At 42.9% G+C, this 12925-nt stretch overlaps 1 long non-coding RNA gene across 1 annotated transcript; it reads right to left on the bottom strand.

The window, feature by feature from the left end:
* Positions 1 to 461: 461 nt before the first annotated feature.
* Positions 462 to 1768, bottom strand: LOC121982929. Its single transcript, XR_006112334.1, has 4 exons — positions 1308 to 1768; positions 1061 to 1229; positions 809 to 963; positions 462 to 529 (listed from the first exon to the last, which is right to left on the bottom strand). It is a non-coding gene; the product is annotated as an uncharacterized LOC121982929 (long non-coding RNA).
* Positions 1769 to 12925: the final 11157 nt, after the last annotated feature.

Genomic DNA, 12925 nt, shown 5'->3' with positions numbered 1-12925 from the left:
CGAGTGGCCGGGCGTGCGGCCAATGACCCTCTCACCACAAGGAGACACGTGGTCACGGCGTGCGTCTGATGACATGATCACGAACAATCGCATCGTCATATATCACGTAAATGTGTCTCGTGAAACCAAAGGCGCTCAGTAAGGTGTGTAAATAAACAGCAAACCAAAGCATGTAAACATGGTATCAGGCGCCCATATATATCCAATACCTAATATCTAATGTCTGGTATCTGGTATCTGGTATCTGATACCAAGTAATATAGTATCTAGTGTCCGGTATCTGCTAAATATCATGAATAGCAACGAGAGACTGTATAGATACAGAACCGAGTAGCTCAAAGATTGAGTGGAAGTATCAAACGCGGGAAAAATACGAGTGGAGTCAAGATAAATATAGGAGCTATCCGAAAATATAACTCATGCACTAAGATCAATATACTAAAGAGATAAGACAAGAAGTACCCGCCTTTAACTGTAGATCGTGTCAACCGTCTTCAACAAATCCAGAAGATCACATCCAACGCGAATCCTACAAATATAGAATACGAGATAAAACTAAAGATCTATAATCAATGTGTCAACTATCAACCAACCTAAACCGATCCAAGAAAAGCATGAATTAACAATCCAACTTATCCAGTCCAATTTAATTCCATCAACAACTAAGCATCAAGAATCCAACATGCATAATTCTTCCACATGTTTCTATGTGATCTAAACGTGACATAATCTACCCATCATCAACCAATCCAATACACCTTAGATCAATTTCTACCGATCAAATCAGTACTTAACCATAAGAGCTAACCTTAATAACTCCTGCATGAGGACAACCACTGCAGATCAAAAGCTCCCAATTTGAAGGTGGCTGCGATGGCTAAAGACAGAACAGAGGAATCCTATGAAAGGAACTCGAAGCTGCTACCAACTGTGCAAAGGAAGAAACAGCCGCTGAAATGCTCCCTATAGGAATGACCAAAACTTCAACAATCGATCCAACAACTGATCATAGAACCCCAAACAAAATACCCAATCATATCTATGATAATCCAACATTAACCTGATTCACAGAGTTAGCAATGCCTCGATTGTTATCCACCTCTTCAACCTTTGAATCCAATCAGATGCATTCAAGCGCTGGCTGTGACTGATCGATGAAGCAGCAACAATCGGGAGCTAGGGCTCGAGATGAAGGAGATCAGTGATGAAAGGCACGACTAGGTGTGGACCTACGCCGGCGATGAGGAGGTGAGATCAGGAACACAACAAAGAGACGACGGGTGAATAAGAGACAGCAATGGACCTACCCAATCCAGGATCCGGCGAAGAGCGGTGATGAAGCTAGGGCACTGACTTAGCCGATTGAAGGAGGAAGGGGCGGCCGTGTAGATCGACGATGGCACTGCTCCGTGAGGCGGCACTCGGGAACCGACATCAGGGTGCGGCGATTCGAGCTTTAGGTCGTGGTTGTCGGCGGTAGCATGGAGAGGAGAAGGGGAAAACCGACGTCAGGTGGCGGCGTGAAGGGGCACGGTCGGCGATCTAGGGCAGAGTCACCCCAAACACAAGGCGAGGCAGCAAAGCTACTATGGCACCAGCGACAGTAGATGTGGTGGAGAAGCTCGTGGAGAAGACGTGAGGAAACAGAAGAAGGCTGGTGGTCGGGTGCCGACGGTGAGGAAGTGGTGGCGCTAGCAATGGAGGCTGCGATGAGATGTAGGGCACGGGAATGAGGGAATATGGGAAAAGGAAAAATTGGAAATTAATTAGCTTCTCAACTTAGGGTTCAATCAATTAAAGCCTAAGTTGATTTCTCAATTAACTCTCACTTTAATTGGGTATTCTAAACAGGCTTTTCACAAACCCCTAAATACATCCCCTTAAAATACGTCTTACGGACTCCAATTAAATCCCAGAAAATTCCTAAAAATTCCTGAAAAATCCAATATGATTATTTGTCCAATAACCTTATTATTTTATTATTATTTGGGCACCGTATTTTACAGTCGGAGTACTCCTGTCCTCTGACCCCAAATCATAAATGGGGGAGCTCAATGCTCTCATCTCCCGGTACATGATAACGGGGAGGTATCTCTGCCGGCTACCACGCTGAGTCACCTGACCAACGGAGCCAAACAGAGTCCACCGTCTACCGACTACTACGCTGCTACACTAAATGCCAGCGGAGCCAAACAGAGCGGAACTGTCTGCCGGCTACCACGCTGAGTCACCTGACCAACGGAACCAAACAGCAGAACCGCCACACACCTGCCTGATATACCACTAATCCATGAGTGGTGGTGTGTGCAGTATATGTAACTGGCGATGTGCTCTACCATAGTGGAGCCGACAAACGCGCAGCATGCAATCATGATGCATGACACTAAGCATAGCAATAAACTGATCAGCATAACCATATCCATATATATAACATGAGTATCGTAGTATCGATGGTCAAATACGAAGAACTAAAGTACACAGGTCAGATAGGATATCAAAAACCTAAGTCCTGAACAAAACAAGCATGGTATGTCACTACCTCACTGAGCATATATATAATCATATGGATACTAGCATAAAATGCATAACAGGTGAGCAAACAAGCAGGTAACGAGTATCCGGTGGTGACGTACCGAAATAAGGACGAACATAATTATTACTAAAGGCTATAACCTACTAGACATATCAACAAGACATATCAACAAGACATATCAAAAAGATAAGTCAAGGTACCCGCCTTCAATAGGAAGGTCCAATTCAGTCCAGTCTAACGTCGAGATGCTCGTCTCGTATCAAAGTCCTGTAATACATCGTACAGTTTAGCTAAAAAAAAAACAAAATAGCTAAACAAAATCCTAATCCGATTAGGAAACTACGTTTTAACTCCATTTAATTTAATTATCTTACCCTTTCTTCATAGTTCACATCCTTGAATTAGTCCGACTAAAGAAGTCAACTAATGAATAAATCTCAAATCCCTAATTAAATATAACTCAAGTTAATTAGGGTTAGTTTCATTAATCTTAACCCTTCCCTTATTCAATTGATCAGATCTATATATAACCAACCTACTTAAATAAATTCGAGTACAATTTATTCTTAACCTTTCAAATCCTGAGCATGCTGCTACAAATGAGGAATTCTTCCATTCCTTACCTCACTTCACCGTCGCTGCGGAAACCAGGTGCTGCTAGAGGGAATTTCTGCCGGAACCAAGAAAAGATCCCACAGAACAAAACCTTGCCTCACGGTCCTAATCAAGTTGCTGTCCACCAACCGGATCAAGAAGAAGAGATCAGAATTCAACAAAGCAACCTATCACCAACTAATATCCAGCAACAATTATACACATTACCTCTTTTCCCCTAATCCCGTGACCTCCATCCGTAGCACAGAAAAGATGCAAGATCTGATCAGGAGGGACAGGAATGGAGTGGTCCAACACTTCCCTTAATCCAAACAAGAAGGATTAACACAGTAATCTAGTGAAATCCGTAAACCAACTAGGGAATCCGGAAATAGATCAAGAGGGAAGGAAGGTTTCGGTTGCTCACCCTCGAAGCTCTAAGGCATCTTCACGTCGGCGTCGACTATGGCACGAGCTCGACTAAGGGGGAAAGGAAAGAATTGGGACAGAGGCTCTAGGGCAAGGAGATCGGCAACCGGCAGTCTGTGGCGTCGGAGATCAAAGCGACGAGAATCGGCAGAGGCTTGGACTCCTTGGCCGATCACCACTAGGGAGAAGGAAGAGGCATGAGGCTTGGCCACTGCTCTTGTACCAGGGGGAAAGAAGAGGCGTCGTGGCGATAATTTGGGAGAAGATGAAGGCTCGGCGCCGCACGGAGGAGAGAATCAGGATGGAGAGGAAGGGAGAAGGAATCGGCGTCGGGCTAGGTCACGCGGGGAGAGAAAAAGAAAAGGAAAGGAAATAAATAAATAAATAAACATTTTCTCGCTAAAACGGGTAGCTTAAACAGGCTTTTCCGGGCCCCATTTTTGTCCCCGTTAACTCGTTCATACGAGCTCCGAAAAATTCCCGAAAAATTTCCAAAAATTTCGGAAAATTCCCTTATTAATATTCGCCTATTTTCCGGTATTTTACACCATCGCTTCCTCCGATCCCTACGATCCAAGATAGCTGCCGGATTCGCTTCTCTCCGGGGTGAGATACGTCGCCAGGGACTGTTAGGACCAAAAGTAGCTAGAGGGGGGGGGGGGGTGAATAGCTCGTCGCGTTCGCTCGTTGCACGGCGTTGCTTGTTCCTTCAAAGATGTGCAGCGGAAATACAAAGAAACAATCACACAACGCTAACACGGTTGGTTTACTTGGTATCCACCTCACAAGAGGTGACTAATCCAAGGATCCACACCAACACACACACCCTCCACTAAATAAAACTCTCTTTTATGGTAACTACCAAGGGCGGAGAAGCCCTACAAGACTCAATACAAGAGGAGAGGGAAAGGATACAAGAAATACAAGCTTACAAGCTTACAATGAGTATAAACCCTAACCCTAGCTTCTCTTCTTGGCTTTGATCCGCCTCTTGACTTGGAAAACTTCCAAGATCCTTCAAGAACTGGCGATCTGAGCTTTGTGAGTGCTGTGGAGGAGCTGGCGAGAAATCTAGAGTGAATCGGAGAAGATATGCCGAAGGAAATGAACGCCTGCGGCCTTTATCGACGCCAACGGCCGGATCCCGATCGATTCGAATATTCCCAATCGATCGGGGAGGCTTTGGATCGATCCACGGATCGATCTAGAGTGCCTCTGTGCTCTGGAAAGCGCTGGATCGATCCACGGATCGATCCGGCGCTTATCGCGCGGCCGCGTCCCAATCGATCCACCGATCGATTGGAACATCTGGATCGATCCACGGATCGATCCGGGCTCTCGCTCATGAGCTGGATCGATCCAGCGATCGATCCAACACTTGGTTTTGCCCAAAACCAAGTTCCAAGCCTCTCAAACCAACATCCGGTCAACCTTGACTGTTGGTACATCATGCCCAGCATCCGGTCACTCCTTTGACTGCTAGGACTTCCCACCAGTGTCCGGTCAATCCTTTGACCCACTTAGACTTTTCTATTCATGCCAAGTATCTGTACTCCTCGACTTACTTGGACTTCCATCGATGTCCGGTCAATCCTTTGACCTATCTGTATTCCTCGTGCCAAGTATCCAATCAATCCTTTGACCTACTTGGACTTCCAACACCAGATGTCCGATCATCCTTGATCCATCTGGATTTTCCTGCACGGCTTCACTCACTAGGACTTTCACCTAGCTTCACTCACTAGGGTTTTCCATCCGCCTAGCTTCACTCACTAGGGCTTTCACCGTCATCACCAGGACTTTCACCTAGCTTCACTCACTAGGGTTTTCCTTATGCCTTTCACTCACGGAACTTTCACCTCGCTTCACTCACTAGGGTTTTCACCTGGTTTCACTCACCAGGACTTTCACCTAGCTTCACTCACTAGGGTTTTCACCTGGTTTCACTCACCAGGACTTTCACCTAGCTTCACTCACTAGGACTTTCACCTAGCTTCACTCACTAGGGTTTTCCTTCTGCCTGGCTTCACTCACCAGGACTTCCCTGTCAAGTATCCGGTCAACCTTGACCTACTTGACTCTTCTTCAATCAATTTCTTATTGTCAAACATCTAAACTCAAACCAAGACTCAGCTTGGTCACCCAGGTCAACCTTGACCTGAGGGATATTGCACCAACAGGGACAGCCTGCACCCGAGCAGCCTCTTGCACTACCTCTAGCTGACGACCCTCCAGCTGATGACCCTACTCTTTGACGCTCTCATCTTATGCATTGTACCGTGGATTTTGGACACAGACACTTTCATTTCTTTGTCTAGTTGTACTTATGCTGCTCTGCTTATTTCTGCGTACCAGTCCTTTATGGTTTTCTATTTTGCTTGATGTGTGGTAGAATAGATCTTAATTTTCAAACAACTTCCCTACATTGAACTTTAATTTTTTTTTTTCAAAAAATTGTCTAATCTCAAAATTATCTTTTAAAATTATAGGAAAATGATCTTATTAGTCTTTCAAAATTTGGACTTAGCCTATAATCTAACCCTTAGATATCATGCTCCCCTAGCTTTAGCCAGAGCATCTCACAAACATACTAGGCATAACTTGTTTGTGTTTGACAGAAACTTAGAACAGCGTGAGATGCATAGGGTACAACCTGGACTCCAGAATGTTTATATATGTGCATTATAGTGAGTCTGGGCATTAAAAATCAAGTCTACATTAATCAAGTTAAATGATCCAGCCCTAGTCAAATCTAACTGGATTACTAACTTAACTTGACTAACCAAGTGAAAACCTGTGTCCTCTAGGTATTCAGCTAGTAGCTAAAGGTTAGACAGTTGGTTAAGGATATTAAAATTTCAAATTAACTCAGCTTGCACTTTAAGGCTCTGATACTCTGCTAAAGGTAATTGATTAATTTTCAAACTCATGCTTGGACATTAGGGTTTCAACCTTACTGCTCCTCCCTTGTCTTTAAGGATTTTCAAACCTCTTAAAAATTTTCTTTTCTGACTTCTATAAAGAGATTTCAAACTAATTAATAAAGGCTATTTGAAATTAATGATTCTTAAAAGGCTTTAAAAAATTTAACGAAATGTTTTTTCAACAAAGCCTTTCTAAAATTTCTCTTCTGCAAACTTAGCCTACTATTTTCGAAACTTGCCTTTCGAAAATCGTTTTAAAATTTAATACTTTGGCTAAGTTCTTCAAAGCTAAGGTAATTTTAAAGTAAAACCTACTAGAAATATTGCTTGGTTAAAAACGTAATTTATTGGTTTTAAAAACTTAGACCTTTCAACTTGTCCCCTTCTTTCACCAAAAGTTTTTTGATATATGACAAAGGGGGAGAGTAGGACAAATTCAAATTAAGTATACTAATTTGAATTAAGTGACAAGAAAAACAGAGCTCTCATTAAGGGAGAGCCCTATACACGATGCTTAAATCATGCTTATAGATTGCTTATCTTCATTTTGTGTATCTTGTTTTACTTAACTTTGAATCTTTGTTGCCATAATCAAAAAGGGGGAGATTGTTGGTGCGGAAAGCATTCGATGATCGAACCTAAGTTTTGATAATGGCAAAGGGATTCAAAGTTAAGGTTCCTTGTTATCTAATGTGCTTAAATGAGATTGCAGGAAAGTCCTAACTGCGGTTAGGCAGGTGAAAAACCCTAGGAGGTGGTAACCCTAGGTGGTAGGAAAATCCTAAGGGGCGGTAACCCTAGGTGGAGGAAAATCCTAAGGGGGGGGGGGGGGGTAACCTTAGGTCCTAGGGGTGGTAACCCTAGGTGGAGAAAAACCCTTGGAGGCGGTAACCCTAGGTCCTAGGGGTGATAACCCTAGGCAGAAAGTCCAGTCGGTCTGGAGGACCGGGCTGACATCAGGTAATCTCTCCTGAGGGGAGTAGGTGAGGACGCGTTCCCCGTAGAGGGAACAGTAGGCGTCGGGTCGACCTAGGGTTTCCGGTCGAAAATCTAAAGTCAGACTCGGACAGTCCGGAGATTGTAAAATATTCATTCATCATATTTATTATGTGCTAACTTTGTGCTGCAGGGTATTTTTGGGACTAACGTATCTTGTAGGGACCAAAGTGCATTTTACACCTCGGATGAACAGTACCCGAGGTGCCTCCATGAAGCTTGGAGGCGCCTCAGGTACAAGGCCGAAGCTGGCTACGAAGTGAAGCTGGAGGCGCCTTCATGGAGATTGAAGGCACCTTGGACTGCTTCTTAGAGGCACCTTGGACCAGTGATGAAGGCGCCTTGAGTCGGATAAGAGGCAGTGACCAGAAGATCATCACAATGTTAATAACGGGATAAAACCTTATGGTTTGAGGCGCCTCAATGGGGTTTTGAGGCGCCTTGAACACCCTTTATAAGGGGACTCGAGCAGCAGGTTCATTAATTCATCTTCCAAGCGATCCATCCACAACGTGGTGCTAACAAGACGTTCCGAACAAGCTACGACAAGCTCCCGACAACCCGACACTCCGATCTCCTTAATTTTTGTTGTCGGTATTACTTAAAATTTTGTTATACTTAATTCATATCTGTACTTTGCGATTTGATAGTGAATTGTCCAAAATAATTGCTCAACGAGCGAGGGCCTCAAGAGTAGGAGTCGCCCAAGGCTCCGAACCAAGTAAAAACACTTGGATCTTTTCTGTGCTTGTTCTTTTTATTTCTGCTGCTTTAAACTCTCGAACAATTTTTGATTCCGAAACGAGTGAAAGCCACGAGCGCTATTCACCCCCCCTAGCGCTTTCTATCCAACAGAAACCCCCTGGCGCGCTCGCCGATAGCCATCGAAAATGTCCACCGGAGTTAGTATTTTCAAATGCCAATTCATGAGTTACATCCGATCGGCACTAATGCTTGCTTGTAGTTCTGGGTGGAGAACATCGCCATGTGCCAGCGGTTGGCTCAAGTGGAGGACGAGCTGAAGAAGCTTAAGATCTCCGGAGAAGCTTCCTCCTCCCGGGGGCCACCGATCACTCGTCTGCAGGCTGACCTGGAAAAGGCCCAACAACTTCTAGTAGCGGAGCAACAGAAGTCGGCCGAGCAGGCTAGTAGGCTGAACCAGATCGAGGTGCAAGTGAACACTTACGACCGGAAACTCGATCTGGCTTCCACAAGGAAACAACGGGCCATCGCCGACCTGGAACAGAAGAACCAGGATGCTTGGCAGCTGGCCAAGAAGCTGAAGAAGGCAGAGGACTCCCTGGTTGCCAAGCGGGAGAGTCGTTCGACTAAGGAGGTGGAGCTTCAGGATCAAGTGAAGTGCCTTGAAGAGGATCTGAGTGTTGGTTAGTCCTAGGAAGATCATACCGGTTCCACTGTACAAAAATTTTATATAAGTGTTGAACCTATCCTAATAACCTATTGTATTTTTTAGAAATTAAATTCGGAATCGCAAATGGAACTTAACATTATTGATTACAAATTTAACTTGTCTGTTCTTAATGGTTTAGACTTGGATCGCAAACGATGCTTAACATTATTGATCCAAATCCACCTATGTTATAAATTTAATTAAATATTAATTTTAAAAATCAATTTCTGGGTTAAACATGGCGAGGCACTATGCCTTCTTAGATATGGGAGCAACCACCACTTCCTAGACAAAGCCTTTCAATGAAATCTAATATTTAATTTCCTTATATAACCCTATGTTTAACCAAAAGGAACAATCGAATCACAAATTCAAAAAACAAAAAAAACACAAACTTGAATCACAACTTCGAAACCTAGAATTATATGCCTCTTGTGTTTGGAATTCATACAAAAAAAAACTAGTATGATGTGGAAAATAATTACTAGTTATACCTTTCTTTGTATGCAACAACCTCTTGATCTTCTACCGTATTCCTCTTCTTATCCTGGACGTCGTGTGAGCGATGATCTACCGAGATGAGAGCCACCCAAGCTCCTTCTTCTCCAAGCTAGTTTCGGCCACCACAAAAAACTCCAAGAGTGTGAGGTTCGGCCACCACCACCAAGCTCCAAGGGATGCTAGAAACAAAATCTCCTTTCTCTCCTTCTTCTCCAAGCAAGATCCGGCCACCTTCCAAGCTCCCAAGGATGAAGAGGTTCGACCAAGGAGAAGAAAGAAAAAGGAGAAGGGGAAATAAGAAGGGCCGACCACACCAAAGAAAAGAGGAGGAGAATAGAATAGAGTTGTTCCCATGAAGGCACCCCTACCCCTTCTTTTATAATCCTTGGTCTTGGCAAATAAGGAAAATTTAAATAAACATTTCCTTATTTTCTTTGCCATGAAAAGGAAAATTTTAATTAATTAAAATCAATTTCCTTTTCTTAAATATCATGGTCGACCACCTCATTGCTCCAAGCAAGGAAAGTTTTAACACAAAATTAAAACTTCTTAATTTGTTTCCGAAAATTTTAAAATAAAAATTTCTCTAATAATTTTTCCCTTCATGGTTGGTTATAAGAGGAATTTTATAAATTAAAATCTCTCTATTAAAACATGTGGATGATTTCCAAAAAGGAAAGTTATCTTCTAAAATTAAAATCTTCCTTTCAATCTACAAATAAGGAAAGATATCAAATCTTTTCTTAATCTTTTGTAGAAACTTATAAAAGGAAAAATTTATAATTTTAAAACTCTCTTTTAAATCATGAACATGGTTACAAAAAAGAAAAGTTTTATCAAAAAATTAAAATCTTCCTTTTAACTACAAATAAGGAAAGATATCAAATCTTTCACTTAATTTTTTGTAGAAAACTATTAAAAAAAAGATTTAAATTTTAAACTCTCTCTTTTAAAACCATGATATCCACATAAGAAAAGATTTTAAAAAATTAAAATCCTTTTAATTTGATGTGGTCGGCCACACCAAGCTTAGGTTCAAGCTAGGGTCGGCCACACAACTTGGATCATCCAATTTACTTGGCCGGCCCAAGCTTGGGTTCCAAGCTTGCTTAGCCGGCCACCTTAGGATGAGTATAAAGGTGGGTATAATACTTTATAAATAAGAGGCTACGATAGGGACCGAGAGGAGGAATTGGTTTTGGTCTCCCGATGAAATTAAGCTTCCCGTGTTCGCTCCAAACACCCAACTTAATTTCATCAATAATAATTCATACCACTAAAGAATTATTATTGAACTACCATACCAATCCCAAATTATATTTTGGGCTCCTTCTTATTATGAGTGTGTTAGTCTCCCTGTGTTTAAGATGTTGAATGCCCACTAATTAAATGAGTTATTAACAACTCTCTTTAATTAATATTTTAGTCTAAGAGTAGAACCACTCAACCTTATCGTCATGTCGGACTAAGTCCACCTGCAGAGTTTAACATGGCAATCCTTATGAGCTCCTCTTGGGGACATTATCAACCTAGATTACTAGGACACAGTTTCCTTCTATAATCAACAACACACACTATAAGTAATATCATTTCCCAACTTATCGGGTCTATTGATTTATTGAGCTAAATCTCACCCTTTGATAAGTCAAAGAAATAAATACTAAATATATGTGCTTGTTATTATATTAGGATTTAGAGCACACACTTCCATAATAACTAAGGTCTTATTCTTTTATTAAGTCAGTATAAAAAGAACTTACCTTAAATTATCCTGCTCAATACACTTAGAGTGTACTAGTGTAATTTATTAGTCAAGATAAACTAATACCTAATTACACAACGACTATTCTAATGGTTTGTTCCTTTTCATCTTAGTCGTGAGCTACTGTTTATAATTTATAAAGAACCGATAACATGATCTTCTGTGTGACACCACACACCATGTTATCTATAATATAAATTAATTGAACAACTACACTCAGCATAAATGTAGACATTTTTGACCAATGTGATTCTTTATTTCAAATCAAATGTTTACAAAAGCTAGGCTTTTAGTATACACACTAACACTAGTATACACTCTAACACTGGGGGCCTCCCGTGCTGCACTGACAGCCTACCAGGAGGCCAAACCGGGTCTGTTTGCGGTCCTGAGGCAACAATACCTTCGCTCGGACCAATTTCTGGAAAAGGCGACCAATCGGATTGTCCGATCATTCGAGCTGGCCATCGATGGGACGCTCAGCCAGCTGAAGGCGAACGACCACGTCTCCAAAGCCTTGTCTGACGGTGATGTCAACCGCGTCCAGCTCCTCGACTCCATTCCTGACGAAGCCTTCGACTATATCGAGTGAGTGAGGGGCTTGTAGAGAATATTTTTGGATGTTTTGAATGTATTCCTGTCGCTCGACAGTGTCTGACTTATTATCAATGAAATCCTTTTGTGATCTTTCTTCATATGCTATCATTTTACTAGTGTCCGACTGTATAGTCCTGATCGGCTGCTACGGTCGTACCTTTGTTATTGGTAAATTCGCTAGGATCATACCTCCTGGGTTTAAGGTCGTCGATCGACTCAGGAGTTTACAGTTGCTGATCGACTCTGGGGTTTAACGTTGTCGCTCGATGATCTTCTAAGGTGGGAGTTTAAGGTCGCCGCTCGACCGTCGGTGGAGACTTCGGTTTAACGTCGCCGCTCGACGATTTGGTGAAGATCGGGGTTTAAGGTCGCCGCTCGACCATCGGTGGAGACTTGGGTTTAACGTCACCACTTGACGATTTGGTGAAGACCGGGGTTTAAGGTCGTCGCTCGACCGTCGGTAGAGACTTGAGTTTAACGTCGTCGCTCGACGATTTGGTGAAGACTGAGGTTTAAGGTCGTCGCTCGACCGTCGGTGGAGACTTGGGTTTAACGTCGTCGCTCGATCGTCAGTGAAGACTTGGGTTTAACATCACCACTCAACGATTTGGTGGAGACCGGGGTTTAATGTCGCCGTTCGACCGTCGGTGGAGACTTGGGTTTAACGTCGTCGCTCGACGATTTGGTGAAGACCAGGGTTTAAGGTCACCGCTCGATCGTCGGTGGAGACTTGGGTTTAATGTCGGCGCTCGACGAGAATTTCAATAACCTCTCATTTTTCATTCCAATCCAGCACTCAAAGGAAACAGGAAGAATGGAAAGTACACCTCAATTACATTGGCGCACCTTTCATCCAACTCGGTATGACAGAAGATGGTTCGCGCTCCAAGGATGTTCTAGTCGCCACCCGTCTTCATCCTCTAGGTAATAGGCGCCCGAGTGGAGCTTCTCCACGACTTTGAATGGTCTGTGTTGGTGCGGGAAGCATCCGATGATCGAACCTTAGTTTTGATAATGACAAAAGGAATTCAAAGTTAAGGTTAATTGTTATCTAACGAGCTTAAATGAGGTTTCAGGAAAGTCCTAACTGCGGTTAGGCAGGTGGAAAATCCTAAGGGGCGGTAACCTTAGGTATTAGGGGGTGGTAACTCTAGGTGGAGGAGAAATCCTAGGTGGGG

The sequence above is a fragment of the Zingiber officinale genome, chromosome 5A, assembly GCF_018446385.1.
Source record: "Zingiber officinale cultivar Zhangliang chromosome 5A, Zo_v1.1, whole genome shotgun sequence".
NCBI classification, from domain to species: Eukaryota; Viridiplantae; Streptophyta; class Magnoliopsida; order Zingiberales; family Zingiberaceae; genus Zingiber; species Zingiber officinale.
The sequence above is the reverse complement of the archived record's forward strand: the minus strand, read 5'-3'. Positions and strand labels throughout refer to the sequence as shown.